This window comes from Periplaneta americana, chromosome 5 (assembly GCF_040183065.1).
Source record: "Periplaneta americana isolate PAMFEO1 chromosome 5, P.americana_PAMFEO1_priV1, whole genome shotgun sequence".
Lineage (NCBI taxonomy): Eukaryota > Metazoa > Arthropoda > Insecta > Blattodea > Blattidae > Periplaneta > Periplaneta americana.
In genome coordinates, this window is record NC_091121.1 from 186,494,025 (window position 1) to 186,510,144 (window position 16,120).

The following is a 16,120-nucleotide window of genomic DNA, read 5'->3' on the forward strand; positions in this document are numbered from 1 at the left end:
GTTTTCTAGTCACCAAGCAGCCCGTTACAGTGTAGTTGCGTATAGATCAGTGACACTGAATCCCAGGTACACAGTTCAGATCTACCTTCAGTGAGTAAGGCAGTGAACATGCCGAAACAAAACAAGAAGCAAGTAGTCAATGTAAATAATTTTGTTTTTACTACGATTTATTGAATTATTTATACAGGGACATCATTTTATTTTTACCAACATTTTTAATATTAACCTGGCTATACCTTTGGATCAACGCCGTTTGCTACCCCCTTCCACGACTGGACTTCTATGATACTGGCGTAATGTACAAACAAATCACTTTACTAGGTATAGGAGGGAAGAAAAGTAGTTCATCCATTTACGTAAAGTAGGAAATATCGCGATTCTGAGTTTGATCATTTTCATTAGGTTTTTGTTTAATCAAAATACAGTACAGTATTAACAATGAGTGTTTTTACTTACGAACTGAGCTGTCCATGTGGACGTATTCATTATGCAGTGTATATTATACTGTCTATAGCACATTAGCGTACAATATAGAGAATGAAGTTAAATTGAAAAATAATCATAATATGGATATTTAAACACATTTTTGAAAATGGTGAACGTTCATTTCGATACAGGCTTCAGTTCTAAAGTGTATATTTTCGCACTATAGACTATTGTACCTAATCTCAATTACCAGTTTCGTCCTTCGTACTAGTAACTCATGTTGAAATAATTCTGTACCTACTCTATAAAAGAGTACCTTACGTACTGTAAATTCAATCTTCACTTCTGCCCGATCCGAAAAGATAAAATTACTCAGACATGCTATCTACTGTCCGTCCAAGTGGTTATGTCGTAGGGTCGTAGAAAGGGAGGAAATCATGTGACAGTTAATTACTTAACGGGGCCCTTTTATTTAAGTTATTTTAAATAGTTGTATAATATTACGTAGACGTGTAATTCCTAACAGAAATTAATGTTTTCAGAAAAGAGCTAAGACGGCCCAGCCACTAGCTGGCGAATAAAAGTAGGTGGGGGAAACCGGGATACGACGTAGGCAAATGGACGACAATACCTGTGCGAAAATGATTCAATATTGAATGCTATGATATTTTTCTCGGTCTTCAATTTGTTTTTTTGATAATATTGTTGCTGTTACTATAATAATTGTTGATAATAATATAATTATGATAATAGAATATATTGTTAATATAATTATTTATCTTGCTTATACAAACTTTTTGATTGGAAGTCAAATATACTACGCAAACATATTTTTGGAATGTACTGTTCACTATGACCGTAAGGCTACTATGCCTGTATATGCGGTCTTGGATCTGTGTGGAGGACGGTTGAACTTCATTAGTGGAAGGGTTGGTATTGAAGTACATTAAAAAACTCAGGTACAATAAAAATTGAAGTAAAAATAAAATGATGTCCCTGTACATATTGTATTCATGTATTTATTTATTTATTTATTTATTTATTTATTTATTTATTTATTTATTTATTTATTTATAGATCTGTACATACAGTAAATAGCCTGTGTTCACGTGTAGAACAAGTATTCATAATTTATACAATCTGGCATTAGAGACGGTAATACAGGGAGACAAACAAACCTACGAACATTTCTAAATGAACGAAATATGAAACATCAGGGTCGAAATATATTGTATATAGACTTACTTATGGCTTTTAAGGAACCCGGAGGTTCATTACCGCCCTCACATAAGCCCGCCATTGGTCCCTATCCTGAGCAAGATTCATCCAGTCTCTATCATCATACCCCACCTCCCTCAAATCTATTTTAACATTATCCTCCGCTCTACGTCTCGGCCTCCTCAAAGATCTTTTTCCCTCCGGTCTCCCAACTAACCTCTATATGCATTTCTGGATTCGCCCATACGTGCTACATGCCCTGCCCATCTCAAACGTCTGGATTTAATGTTCCTAATTATGCCAGGTGAAGAATACAATGCGTGCAGCTCTGTGCTGTGTAACTTTCTCCATTCTCCTGTAACTTCATCCCTCTTAGCCCCAAATATTTTCCTAAGAACCTTATTCTCAAACACCCTTAATCTCTGTTCCTCTCTCAATGTGAGAGTCCAAGTCTCAAAACCATACAGAACAACCGGTAATATAACTGTTTTATAAATTCTAACTTTATGATTTTTTGACAGCATACTAGACGACAAAAGCTTCTCAACCGAATAATAACAGGCATTTCGTATATTTATTCTGGGTTTAATTGCCTCCCGATTATCATTTATATTTGTTACTGTTGCTCCAAGATATTTGAACTTCTCCACCTCTTCAAAAGATAAATTTCCAATTTTTATATTTCTATTTCGTACATTATTCTGGTCACCAGACATAATCATATACTTAATCTTTTCGGGATTTACTTCCAAACCTATCGCTATGGTACATATTTCAGTAGTAACTCATTTTCAATTGTGAATATTCAAATTTCAATCTTTTCAATAACTTGTCATATTATTTATTTCTAAACTTATTTTCATTTTGATAAATATATCTTTGCAATCATAGCATTAAAACACGCTTGGTATGACCCGTTTATGGTGATCAGTTTCACGTGCTAAAATAAACTAAGTTTATAAATATCTAGTTGACTAGTTTCAGCTTAGTAGGCCTAGCAGCCATCTTCTGAACATAAAATACAGATAGTTGATTTTTATAAAACACTTCAGACAATAAATATTTCACATTTGTTTTTGTTACTGTAATGCTGCGGGATTTCTCTTTCAGTCCGCCTCGTGTTGTATTTGAGTGCGGATGTGTTGTTACGAAGCTCTGCGTAGTTTTTTTGTGTCTGCCTAACTTCGGGATAAATTCAGGTAAAAATACAGTCTTATTATTCTATTTTGCTGTATTAGTTATATTCGTACTTAATATTTTTCACATTTAAAATAGTCTTGAATAATCAGGTCTACTTTGCAATATTAAATAATTCAATGAATTTACATGTTACATGTATAGACAAATATTGACATTGCTTTTATTCTGTTGTATCTAAAGTAAAATTATAGCTATTATATTTAGAAATGTGTTATCACTTGATGAAACGGCAGTTTTAGGAGTATAAAAGCTCATTCACAATGAAAATTAAACGTAACGTAAGCGTTAATTTAAGAATATAAACGTTGCTGTAAAATCAAGAAGTCATACCATCATTCACGATGGGACACAAATATAACAGCAAACTTATTTGGTAACCATGGAAACATAACAACGACGCCATTTCCTCGTATACTTCAGCGCTCCACGATTGTGTTCTGTTGCAAATCACGTAGCCTATTGTTCTATTGTGCTATATTAATTATATTTTTCACATTTAAAATAGTCTTGAATAATCAGGTCTATTTTACAATATTAAAAAATTCAATGAATTTACATGTTGCATGTATGGACAAATATTCTGTTGTATCTAAATTAAAATTATAGCTATTATAATTAGAACGGTGTTATCACTTGATGAAACGGTAGTTTTAGGAGTATAAAGGCTCATTCACAATGAAAATTAAACATAACGTAAGCGTTAACTTAAGAATATAAACGTTATGGTAAAATCAAGAAGTCATACCATCATTCACGATGGGAACATAAACATAACAGCAAACATACTTGGTAACCATGGAAACATAACAACGACGCCATTTCCTCGTATTCTGTCGTATACTTCAGCTCTCCACGATTGTGTTCTGTTTGCAAATCACGTAGCCTATTGTTCTATTGTGCTATATTAATTATATTCGCACTTAATATTTTTCACATTTAAAATAGTCTTGAATAATCAGGTCTATTTTGCAATATTAAAAAATTCAATGAGTTTACATGTTACATGTATGGACAAATATTGACATTGCTTTTATTCTGTTGTATCTAAAGTAAAATTATAGCTATTATAATTAGAACTGTGTTATCACTTGATGAAACGGCAGTTTTAGGAGTATATTAATACTGCAGGAAGCTGGAACAGCAACTTGCTTTGATGGGACGTAGTTCCAGAAGAAGTATAAAAGTTATCTTCATTGTGTAGAGTCGTATTTGCAATTTGCATTTTGTGCTGTAGTGAATTTTCCACATACCTTACTGCTACAGAAGCATAGTACCAGCCACCATGTCTTTCATCTGTCAGAGTATCGCCTTCTCTATTATTTAGTAAAGTTGCAGACGTTCTTCTGAATTCATGTCCAGTATACAAATCTGGATCTTCTAGTTTGAGAAACGTGGCAATGTTAAAGAGGCACTCGTCCCATAATATTTATTCCAATAACTTGATTTACGGATTTGCCATTACGAATTATGTAAAACCAACAGGATTTCATTTTTTAGGTCTCAGTTTTACATACGGTAGGCCTACCTTCGATAAATGTACAAAAAATTGACTTCTAGGTTGGATTTGTTAGAAATAGTAAATGTTCGAAGTATAGATCTATTTGTCTGTGTAATAGATAGGCCTAGATCAGCGGTGACCAAACTGGGTATCGTGATTACATCGTGTAATCAAAGACATTCATACTTGTAAGGGGAGTTTCCTGTACATTGCTCTCTGTCTCGCTCACGTACTGAAGGTAAGCAGTGTCGGTACCATGTCGCTCTACAAGCCCTCTGTCTCTAGCAGGAACAGAAGGTTTCGTACAGAATGGGAAGAGGAATTTATTCGCTGTTCTGTCGGAGAAAATGTAATATGTTGCTTTGCTCAACGGTTCAATTAGTACAGGGACATCATTTTATTTTTACTTCAATTTTTATTGTACTTGAGTTTTTGAATGTACTTCACTCCCACCCCCTCTACTTACAACCGTCCACCACACAGAACCAAGGCCGCGTATACAGTCAAAGTCGCCGTACAGTACTGAGTTAGTAAGTATAGTACGTTTAAGAAATATTTTCGAGTTTTCCAGTGACGAAAGAGCTTTCAATATTGAACCAATTTTCGCACAGGTACTATTTGGGCTGTCTTAGCTCTTTTCTGAAAACATTAATTTCTGTTAGGAATTGGACTTCTATGTAATTTTATACAACTGTTTAAAATAACTTAAATAAAACAGCCTCGTTAAGTAATTAATTGTCACGTGATTCTTCTCCTTTCTACGACCCTGCGACAAACTCACTTGGACGGACAGTAGATAGTATGTCTGAGTACTTTTATCTTTTCGGATCGGGCAGAAGTGAAGATTGAATTTACAGTACGTAAGGTACTCTTTTATGCAGTAGGTACACAATTAATTTAACATGAGTTACTAGTACGAAGGACGAAACTGGTAGGCCTAATTCAAATTAGGTACAATAGGCTATATTTCGATAATATGCACAAAAGAACTGAAGCCTGTATTGAAATGAACGGCCACCATTTTCAAAAATGTATTTAAATATCCATATTATGATAATTTTTCAATTTAACTTCATTCTCTATATTGTACGCTAATGTGCTGTAGACAGTATAATACACACTGCATAATGAATACGTCCGCATGGACAACTCAGTTCGTGAGTAAAAACACTCATTGTTAATACAGTACTGTATTTTTATTAAAGAAAATCCTAATGAAAATTATCAAACTCAAAATCGCGATATTTCCTAGTTTACGTAAATGGATGAACTACTTTTCTTCCCTCCTATACCTAGTAAAGTGATTTGTTTGTATTTTACTCCAGTGTCGTCGAACTCCAGTCGTGGAAGGGGGTAGCAAATGGTGTTTCCGTTTCTAAATTGTTAATCCTAAGGTATAGCCAGGTTAATATTAGAAATGTTAGTAAAAAGAAAATGATGTCTCTGTAGTAGTATATAGAAGCGACATTACAGGGCACTACGCTGAATACACAGGCATAACAGGTATTATTATTATTATTATTATTATTATTATTATTATTATTATTATTATTATTATTATTATTATTATTATTATTTATTAGCAAGTGTTACCATAATTCTTGTATACGTGCCTCAATATATAGGCCTACATCTTCCCTTGAACTATAAAATAATTACTACGTTACATCTCCATTTTAATTTCTTTTTTTAATCTTTTGATTATTATCAGTTATTTACTAGTTACTGATTTAATAATAATAATATAAATAATTGATAAAATGGCGATCTTACTCGTGTTAATTATGTAAGCATGTGCGGCTTACAGCTGTTTCGGTGCTACTTGACACCATCCTCAGAGCCTTCTGTGTCTCGGCGCCATCTCAACTTCGCTGCCTGTTGTGTGGGTGCGTTCGTGTGATGAAGAGTTGTGTCAAATAGTGTGTGTGTTCTGAAATTGATCTGTGTGTTGAGAATTTGATCAGGGTGTGTTTTAGTGTGTCTGTATATTATTTCGTATTGTTCTAGTGTGTTGAGTTTTTGGGTTGTATGTGTAGGATTTCCATGTCTGTATTTATGTTATTGTATGTATGGTTAGCATTAGTTATGTGATCGGCGTATGTAGATGTATTGTGTCCTCTGGTTATTGCTTTAATGTGTTCTTTGTATCGAGTTTGGAATGATCTGCCTGTCTGTCCAATGTAGAAACTGTCGCAACTATTGCATGTGAGTTTGTATACCCTGTGTGGTCGTATTTATTTGTTTGTGTGTTTGAGATGTCTTTGTAATGTGTTTTCTGTTCTGTATGCTATGTTGTATTTCTGTTTTCTGAATGAGGATGCGATCTTGTGTGTGTTTTTGTTTTCGTATGTTAGTGTGATGTATTTCTTGTGTTCTTGTTGTACATGCTTACACAATTGACACGAGTAAGATCGCCATTTAATCAATTATTTATATTCAAGTGTTAAAAGTAGTGTACGAAAGATTCAACATGGATAATAATAATAATAATAATAATAATAATAATAATAATAATAATAATAATAATAATAATAATAATCTATACTAATAATAAATCTGTAGCCGACATTTTTCTGGTAATTTTCGATTTTCCAAAAATAATTGGTCCTAACATATATAATTAACCACCCTGAAACCGGAAATCGCATTTTTGAAATTTTTGTTTGTATGTCTGTATGTTTGTTACTTTTTCACGCGATAATGGCTGAACCGATTTATATGAAAATTGGAATATAAATTAAGTTCGTTGTAACTTAGATTTTAGGCTATATGGCATTCAAAATACTTTATTTAAAAGGGGGGTTATAAGGGGGCCTGAATTAAATAAATCGAAATATCTCGTTTATTATTGATTTTTGTGAAAAATGTTACATAACAAAAGTTTGTTTAAAAATGATTTCCGATAAGTTTTATTCTTTACAAACGTTTGATAGGACTGATATTTAATGAGATAAATGAGTTTTAAAATTAAAATAACGCCATCTAAGACGGTGCAATGAAATAACAAATGACTTCTTCTATAAGGGGCCTTGGACAACAACAATCGAAACAGGGGCCTTGGACATCAACAATCGAAAGCTATTAAACATAGCCTACAGAGAATGTTTCTGTATTTGTAAGAAGTAATATTGGAAGCTAAATTAACCGATTTGTATAATTAATTATTATTTCACCATTGGAAAGTGTAGTTTCTCTAGATGGACATAATGCTATAATGTTATTACAGTAACTTCTGAGTGAATCGAGGACAGGTAAGATTAAAATAGCTTCTTATGCACAGAAAACTTGATAGGCTATACTGTACATTCGTTTCATGTGTTTCCTACAATAATTTTTATGTATATATTCATTTTTATCTCAGAGAATTAACGAACAACGAGAGTGTATTGATTTAGTATGCAGTAATAGTACGTTAGCTTAGCAATCCATTATTGTATAATTCAGATTTTAACTATGCTCAATTGAATCGTGTTAAAATACATAAAATATATATGCAATAAATGCAATGCAAAAAATTGGGTAATGAGCCAAGCAGATTATCTTGCGCTGTTGTAAAAGTTGTTCCCTGGATCAAACGTCCTATTTTAATTATGTAATTACTTTATATTTATTTCTAACAGGTGCAGCGGAGCGCACGGGTACGGCTAATAATAATAATAATAATAATAATAATAATAATAATAATAATAATAATAATAATTAATAATAATATAATAGGGAACTGATTGAATATCACGTGCTAGTGTAGTAATGAAGTGATCTATTAAACTCGAAGAACTGAAATCAGCTTAAAAGCTGTTAATTTTTTCAAAAGAGCACGATATCGAAAGTACAATACATTTTATCGTCTGCTAGGCAAAGGGTGTGTGATGAGGCGATAGTAGCGATCCTGGTGGTTAGCAACTATCTATGGATGCATATTTATACGATAGTCGACTTTGGGAAGTCTTCATCCAAAGTCTCGTTTATGAATACGACCGTAAAACACGTGCATTACAACAACATGCTTGACGTGAAACTCTAATCGACACCGTACCATTATTGGTTGCACGTGAGGCAAACTATTGCATTTTGCATTTCGTATATGATTATGGGTTCCAATTCAGAGGATAATTTACAAAGAGGATTGTATACATTAAATAAAATATTAAAAGATTTTGGGATGGAAATTTCAGCACAAAAATCAAAAGTAATGGCATTTTTAGGACAAGACCCAGTCAGAAGTAAGATAATACACAAAACCAATGCCTCGAACAAGTGCAAAATTTCAATTATCTGGGTTGTGAAATATCTTATCAAAATGAAAGAGATGTGAACAAGAAAATTACCAAATTTACACAAATTCTAGGAATAATAAACAATACATTAAAAGCTAAATTAGAACAAAAATCTACAAGAATAAAAATATATAATGCACTAGCATTACCCTCCCTTTTATACGGAAGCGAGATTTGGTCATTAAAGAAAAAAGACATGAACAGAATCAAAGCAACGGAAATGAAATTTTTCAGGAGAACAGCAGGATATACTCTTTTAGACCGAAAAAGGAATGAAGAAATTTTAGAACAATTAGAAGTAGAGTCAGTAGAAGAAAAAATCAGCAGATACAAATTCAATTGGCTAGATCATGTAAGAAGAATGGAAAATTCAAGAATCCCAAAAATTATGATGCAGTATAAACCTAGAGGACATCATCGACCAGGAAGACCTTTAAGAAGACTGCTAGATGGGGCCGAAACAGGTCTACAGAGGCCTAATTCGTGAAGGATGATTATGATGATTATGGGAATTGTACTGTGTTTATGGAATCAACTATGAATTCGTATAGGCCTCGAGTGAACACAGACGGCTGCTGTAAACGATTTGTAGTAGTCATATTGGACCAGAACGCACCTACCGAGAAGGCAAACGTGGTCAAAGTTTACTGTTTTGTGGCGTTCGTGAGAAGAGTCTTCTGTGAACAACAGAAATATTGAAAGGTCTCTGATAACAGTGACATAAGTACTAATAGCAGTAGCAGCAAAGAGTACTACGTACTGTAGATAGTAGTAAACTACCCGATATCTCAAAAGTGACACCGACAGCAGGGGCGGCCCGTCCTTATGTGCTACAGTACAATGATATTTTTTGCTCAAATAAAGTGTTTGCAATACCATAGTATTTGATCTGCCATTTGACAATTTTCCGTGGTTATGTTCATGCCGCGTTATAGAGTGTTTAGTCTTCGCTCTTCGTTCTTTGGTGCCTCAGGGGGGTACGTTGTGCTACTCAAAACTTACATGAGAATGTAGACAGTTAATGCGCATGTGCGAAGCTGAAATAACTGCTCTGATTGGCTATTTTTACGCGGGGAAGTGCTGTAGTCAGCTTCAGCACAACACAGCTTGGAGATTGCAAAAGTAAAGCATAAGGAAAGAATGCTTGTTTGTGGAGGAACTCGGAACCACAGTCTAAGACATACAGTCACGCAACTCATACGTATAAAATATGCCAACATTTGACAGCTGGCGCGACAGTAGCCCTCTAGCGGCAGGCAAGTTAAAAGTGTGCACACGACATATGATAACATATCAGAAAACGGGTTTTGCGTAATTTGTTTTATATTTTTATGCTATACAGTAAGTGTATATGATTCTTATTAATTTTAATTTAGAATCCTAGAAGAATTTCACACGCAGTTAATCTACAAGTTTCAGAAGCTGAGAATAAACGTAATTCTTTCTGCTCCTTACAACTGAATCATGGAGCTGTTCACGTATCATGGTTTGAAATAATATAATTGTTCGTACGTGGATGGTTAATTAAATTCATTCCTGAATATATTTATGAATCATTAGAACTCTATATTTCCTGTGAGAAGAGTCAAAATTAGTAGCTTCAAAATTGTAGGTTACATTGCGTGGTGAACGCCTCTCCCTATTTCCTGAGAAATTAACTATTTTCCATACCGCAAATTGGGGTAAACTCGGCCGCTGAGGTAAACTTGAAAATAAAAAAGGGGAAGATTTAAACCTTAATATGACAGACATTGATTTATGAAGTTTATTATTTTTCATTTCTTAAGAACCGGTATTTCCTTTATTATTTTGAGTGACAAATAGTGCTGATATTATGGTTTAAATGTTTATGGCAAGTTTACCGCATTTTACATTACATTTCCAGTTTTCACACATAATGCCTAATTTTAACTTATCCTACCTATATAATACGTAATTTACATGCCCTTACTGTTAATATGACGTAGGTGAAAACAAATAAATGAACACACAATTTTGTTGAAAAAATTGTGACTTCAATTAACTCAGAAAATGTAGGCCTAATTTTATTTTCAGAGCAGAAGTGGTGTAAGTCAAAATGGGTAATGAGGGTTAAAGTAAACATTCTTTAAAATACAGCGCAAAGTAGCAGTTAATATTGAATTTATTTAAACTATTAGTAGTCAGTGAATAGCACGAAGGATATATTAATTGCTACTTTGCGCTGTATTTTACAGAATATTTACTTTAAATTTCATTACCTAATTTTGACTTACACCACTTCTGCTCTGAACAGCTCAAATAATCACTGGGAATGTAAAATCAACACCAATAACAGTCATGCAAATTATTACAGAAAAGATTGCTTTTTATATTAAGTTTAAAAAGGCTCTTGAGAACTTAATACGTCTGCCACATGAATCTACACCAACACATCAGAAATCTATCGACACAGTCTGGATTTATTCAAGAAGTGAATATTTTGCAAAAGGATTACAATACTCCATGAATTCTTGAAAAATTAACACCATGATCCCTACTTGAATGCAATATAACGTTCAACTTTTGAAAAATATATAGAAAAAAAACACGAATACAAAAAGTATGGAATTACTTGCATTAAAAACTGTAGATACATTATCCAAAATCGGAATGGTTACACATTTACACATATGATTTCTACAAAAAAATAATATACTGTAACAGGTATTTACTTTGTTTTTATTTAAACTCTCCTTCCTGACATACAAATAGGTAACTGATAAGTAATAATAATGTTTTATAGAACACAATACGTAGGCTACCTACAACGTGGATTATTGGTTATTCCTGAGTTATGATTTTCTCATGGTCTTTACGGAATCTGAAGAACGACAAATTCGGAGATTTAAACTTGTTGTTACTGCAATTTTCGTCATTGCACACATTGCCTTTATTCCGACGCATGATTAAAACGTTATTATAACATCTCGCATCCCTTTAAAGCACGTGCTGGCTGAACGAGACTATGGCCAGTGCCTTGCCTGCCGCTTGGGCGCTAGTGTCGCGAATGTTGGCAGAAAAAGTGTTGATGTTTCGTGACTGTATGTCTTAGACTGTGCTCGGAACTATGTACAATATATTTGGTAATTCAAATGTTCGACTGCTGCTGCCATCTACCAGTTTTTTGAGGTTCCTCCTGAATCAATCAGCAAGCGACGGAAAATTGAATCCCAGAAAATTGATGCCAAGGAGGTATGTAACCGTATAATTCAGGAAACTACTCATCGTTTCCAATCTTTAAGCTACCTAGACGCAACAAAATTGTTAAACAGCGAATTTTTTGTCAATTTTTTGCATAATTTTCCTGAACGCGAACTTGAAGTTGCTGTCAACAGCTATACTGTACTGAACAAAAGAGTGTTAAAGACACAACTTGGAGTTCTATACGGAAGATCCGACTTCCGAAATATAGATGGCTGTTCAATTGTTACAAAACATAGTCTCCAACAATTCACGGGATTCATTCTGTGAAGTAACGAAGTTGTTAAATATTTTGGTTACAACACCAATGACCACTGCTGAGCCAGAAAGATGTTTTTCTTGCTTGAAACGCATAAAAACGTTTTTAAGGAACACTATGTCCCAGGATCGCCTCACTGCTCTTGCAATACTGTCAATAGAAAAGAGTATAATGTCCAGGATGGAGGGATTTAACGTTTAACACCAGGGTAGTTGACAAGTTCTGCAGTAGGAAGGAACTCTGGACATATTTCGTCACTAGGCGAGTCTCAAATTAAGATAAATACATGTAAGTGTATACAGTAGGCCGATATAGAGATTGTAGCACACTCATTATTTTGACCACCAGCCGCTACTGACCGACAGATTGTGAAAAACCTGTGCGAAAGCAAGTGGCACTTATTATTCAAAATGTCTAAAAATATTTAAAAAATGCGGGCAGTATTTTGCCCTTATGCGATTTTGTTGAAGCAACTGGAGTACCACGAACAACAGCGAAGACCCCTCTATACTAGTTCCCAGGTTTTAAGGGTCACTGAGACTGGGTCTTGAAACTTCGGAAATTTTTGATCAATTCCTTTCAAATTCGGTGGATTTGTTGTATATGTATATTTAAATAATACTACCAAATTGTCGGCCTCGGGAGCGTAGTTGGTATAGTCCTGGCCTTCTGTGCTCGAGATTGCGGGTTCAATCCCGGCCCAGGTCGATGGCATTTTAAGTGTGTTTAAATGCGACAGGCTCACGTCAGTAGATTTACTGGCATGTAAAAGAACTCCTGCGGAACAAAATTCCGGCACACCGGCGACGCTGATATAACCTCTGCAGTTGCGAGCGTCGTTAAATAAACCGTAATTTAATTTACTACCGAATTTAATCAGTACCATCGCGATTCAGCAGCTGAGAATGTTGTAAATAAGATGGATACCAACAATCATTGACCCAACTACATCCAACATTTGATGAAAAAAGAGAACGAGTTCTGTGCTTTAGATGGCATTCATAGTTTTATTAACATAGGGAAGCATGGCAATTCATTAGAGGACTCGAAATAGTAATATACGTTACAAGAGCGGTATGTTGACGTTTTCATGTTCGAGGAAAAGATTGAAAAAGCGAAACGTAGTTGAGCTTTTTTAATTTCCGAGAACATGAAAACAAACATACCGCTCGTGTATCGTACATTATTTTGTGCGAAGATCGTTTATTACATACCTGAAAGACGAATTTCTAATTAGTTGCAATGAAATCTCCATCTTGGTTTCTGTTTAATGACGGCAACTTTAGAAAACAAAAATATCTATACTCCAGCAGGCCGTGATATACGTCTGTCTTTTTTTCCCCCCAGTCTATAAATGCGAACTTAAAACAAACGGTAAGGTTATGTAATGATTTATTTTTCATTTTAATATTTTAATAATATTATTTATATAACATATTGCAGTAATAACATCGGCATCTGGAATCTCGTTGATTTTTTTCACGGCTTCCTTAATGTTATTTGTATCAGGAATGCAATACGTTTCGTGAAGCAGTATACTTTACTTAATTTTTGCAAATATTTAAAAACAATAATTAACATTGCAATTTAGGTGAAATTGCAGTGGTAAGTTTCCAATTTATAATTATTACTATGTTAAACGTCTCTAAAAATAATATGTTAAAGCCTAAAGCAGTAAAATGACTGTCGCGCTTAAGCAGTAAGAAGAGGGAAATTGTTATGTGTGTTAGGTTGGGAATACTGAATGTGGTATTTCACACTTACCGCGTATTGGTTCTGTGCGGAAAACAAGCAAATACGCACGATCTCGCACAAAATAAATTTAAGTTTCTTAAATAGTCGAGTAAAGGAAATATTACAACCCAGATCTTGTAATGGATTTCATTGCAGTATCTATAGTCCCGTCGCTCTTACTTCCGACACGTCTAGCCGCGAAACCAGGTGGCCCGGGTTCGATTCCCGGTAGGGACAAGTTACCTGGTTGAGGTTTTTTCCGGGGTTTTCCCTCAACCCAAACCCAACATGAGCAAATGCTGGGTAACTTTCGGTGTTGGATCCCGGACTCATTTCACCGGCATTATCACCTTCATTTCATTCAGACGCTAAATAACCTAAGCTGTTGATAAAGCGTCGTAAAATAACCTACTGAAATTAAAAAAATATTACTTCCGACAACCAATCACATTGCAGATCGACTACATTTAAACGTGTGCATCTTGTCATTCGCTGCTGATGACGTTATGCACTTCCTAAGGCTCGATAAATACTTAATACAATCGCCCGCCATTTTTGTTCTTTCGTTGGCGTTAGCAGAAAGCACACGAGGACGTTATTTGCCGCTCAATTACAGTGCGTTTGATTTGTTATCATAGGAGCTACGACATGATAATGTTTAACTGTGTGGCAAATAGATTCCTCGTCTGGTAGCTCGGCAACGAAAGAACAAAAATGGCGAACGATACTACCTACCTAGCAGTGGCGGCTCCTGCATGTTTCTTAAGATGAGGAAAGAAGTTAACAGCGCAAAATGACACCTTCTTGAAAGAAATATGCTACAAATTAGCCTACATGCATACATGTAAGACCAGGTAGTGTTGGGGTTGGCCTTCCGTTTTGTATAGCAATAATCTGTTTTTGTGAACTGAGTTTCCTAAATTGTCCAAAATATATCATGTTTTCACTTCCATTCATTGTTGAATAATTGCGCAAATTAACAATTACAAGGAAATTCACAACCTCGCAGCATTTTTCGAGCACACTACAGCATCACACGTGTTGGAAGAGACTAGCTACTAACTCGTAACCGAAACCGTTTTACGGAAATGGGAATGAGAAAGTAATAATCTGGTAGGAAAGCGAGAACACTGCACCCACCCACGTGGTCTGTGTTGCCACATGTACATTTTACAAGTTCAGTATCACATGCTTTTGAAGAATATCGGTTCTTGTAAAGTCATACTACCATTATTGTTCAAAGCTACCGGTGGCCGATTAATTTTTTTATGTTAAAAATAATGTAGTTTGGAGTACCTACTTTCAATTTCAAATATATTTGTACAAAACTGAAAACTTGGCTGTTGCCCTGTCTAGTAGACAATGAATGGAAGTGAATTTCAGGGGTCAAAAAGATCTCGGATACTAACGTAGAACTACTTCCTCTTTATTTTATATAAATCCAACTTCAACTTTCACATATCCTCGAAAGTTTCAAACCATGAATATAGCTTATGTAGTGCAATGAATATATTTTTATTTATAATTAAAAAAAAAGTGCATATGGTGTCTTTCATAGCGTTGCGTTAAAACTGTTTTTATTGTGTCTCCTCCTAGATGTGTTATAGTCTGGTTGAATGCAGCATCGTTAGATGGCAGCGGTAGCGAGCTTGCTGCACGACTAGTCGGTTTCTATTTCCCGCCCATACGCTGATTCAGAGGAGGATCTCCTCCCTCTCCGTTCATTTACTTGCTTTAAAACTCCGCTTCTTTCTCTGGCCGCTAGTGCGCTGTTGTCTATGTGTGTTAACTGCAGTAGAGGAGGAATGGATTGACTTTCCTCCACACAAACAATCTCGCATCTTTCTCACAGTTTTCTAGTAGCACGTGAGTGCACGTAGTTTAAAACTCGATCAACCGAGGTTTTCTTATAGCTGTGAACTTAAAAATTATCGAATCTTCCTCGAATTTCAAGGCATCTATTTCATTTTGTATTTACTCTCAAAAGAAGAAAAATGTGAGGAGGACGTTCCTCCCTTCCCTCCCCCGAGGAACCGCCACTGCTACCCAGACTTTATAGAGCCTTCACTTCCTAAGGCGTAAGCAAAGAGGAGGAGTCACGCCGGAAATAACAGCGACGCGACTATACTTACCTTCCTTCTCCAGCCGATCGAAATAACCCTGCCCGTATGTACCCAGTTGCGCACACAAGGTCACAAATACCGTATGTTGTGGGAAGTTGTGATGAGGAATCAGAATAATAGGAATATCTTTATCGAGAGATAGTCAAAAAACTTTTTTGTACAA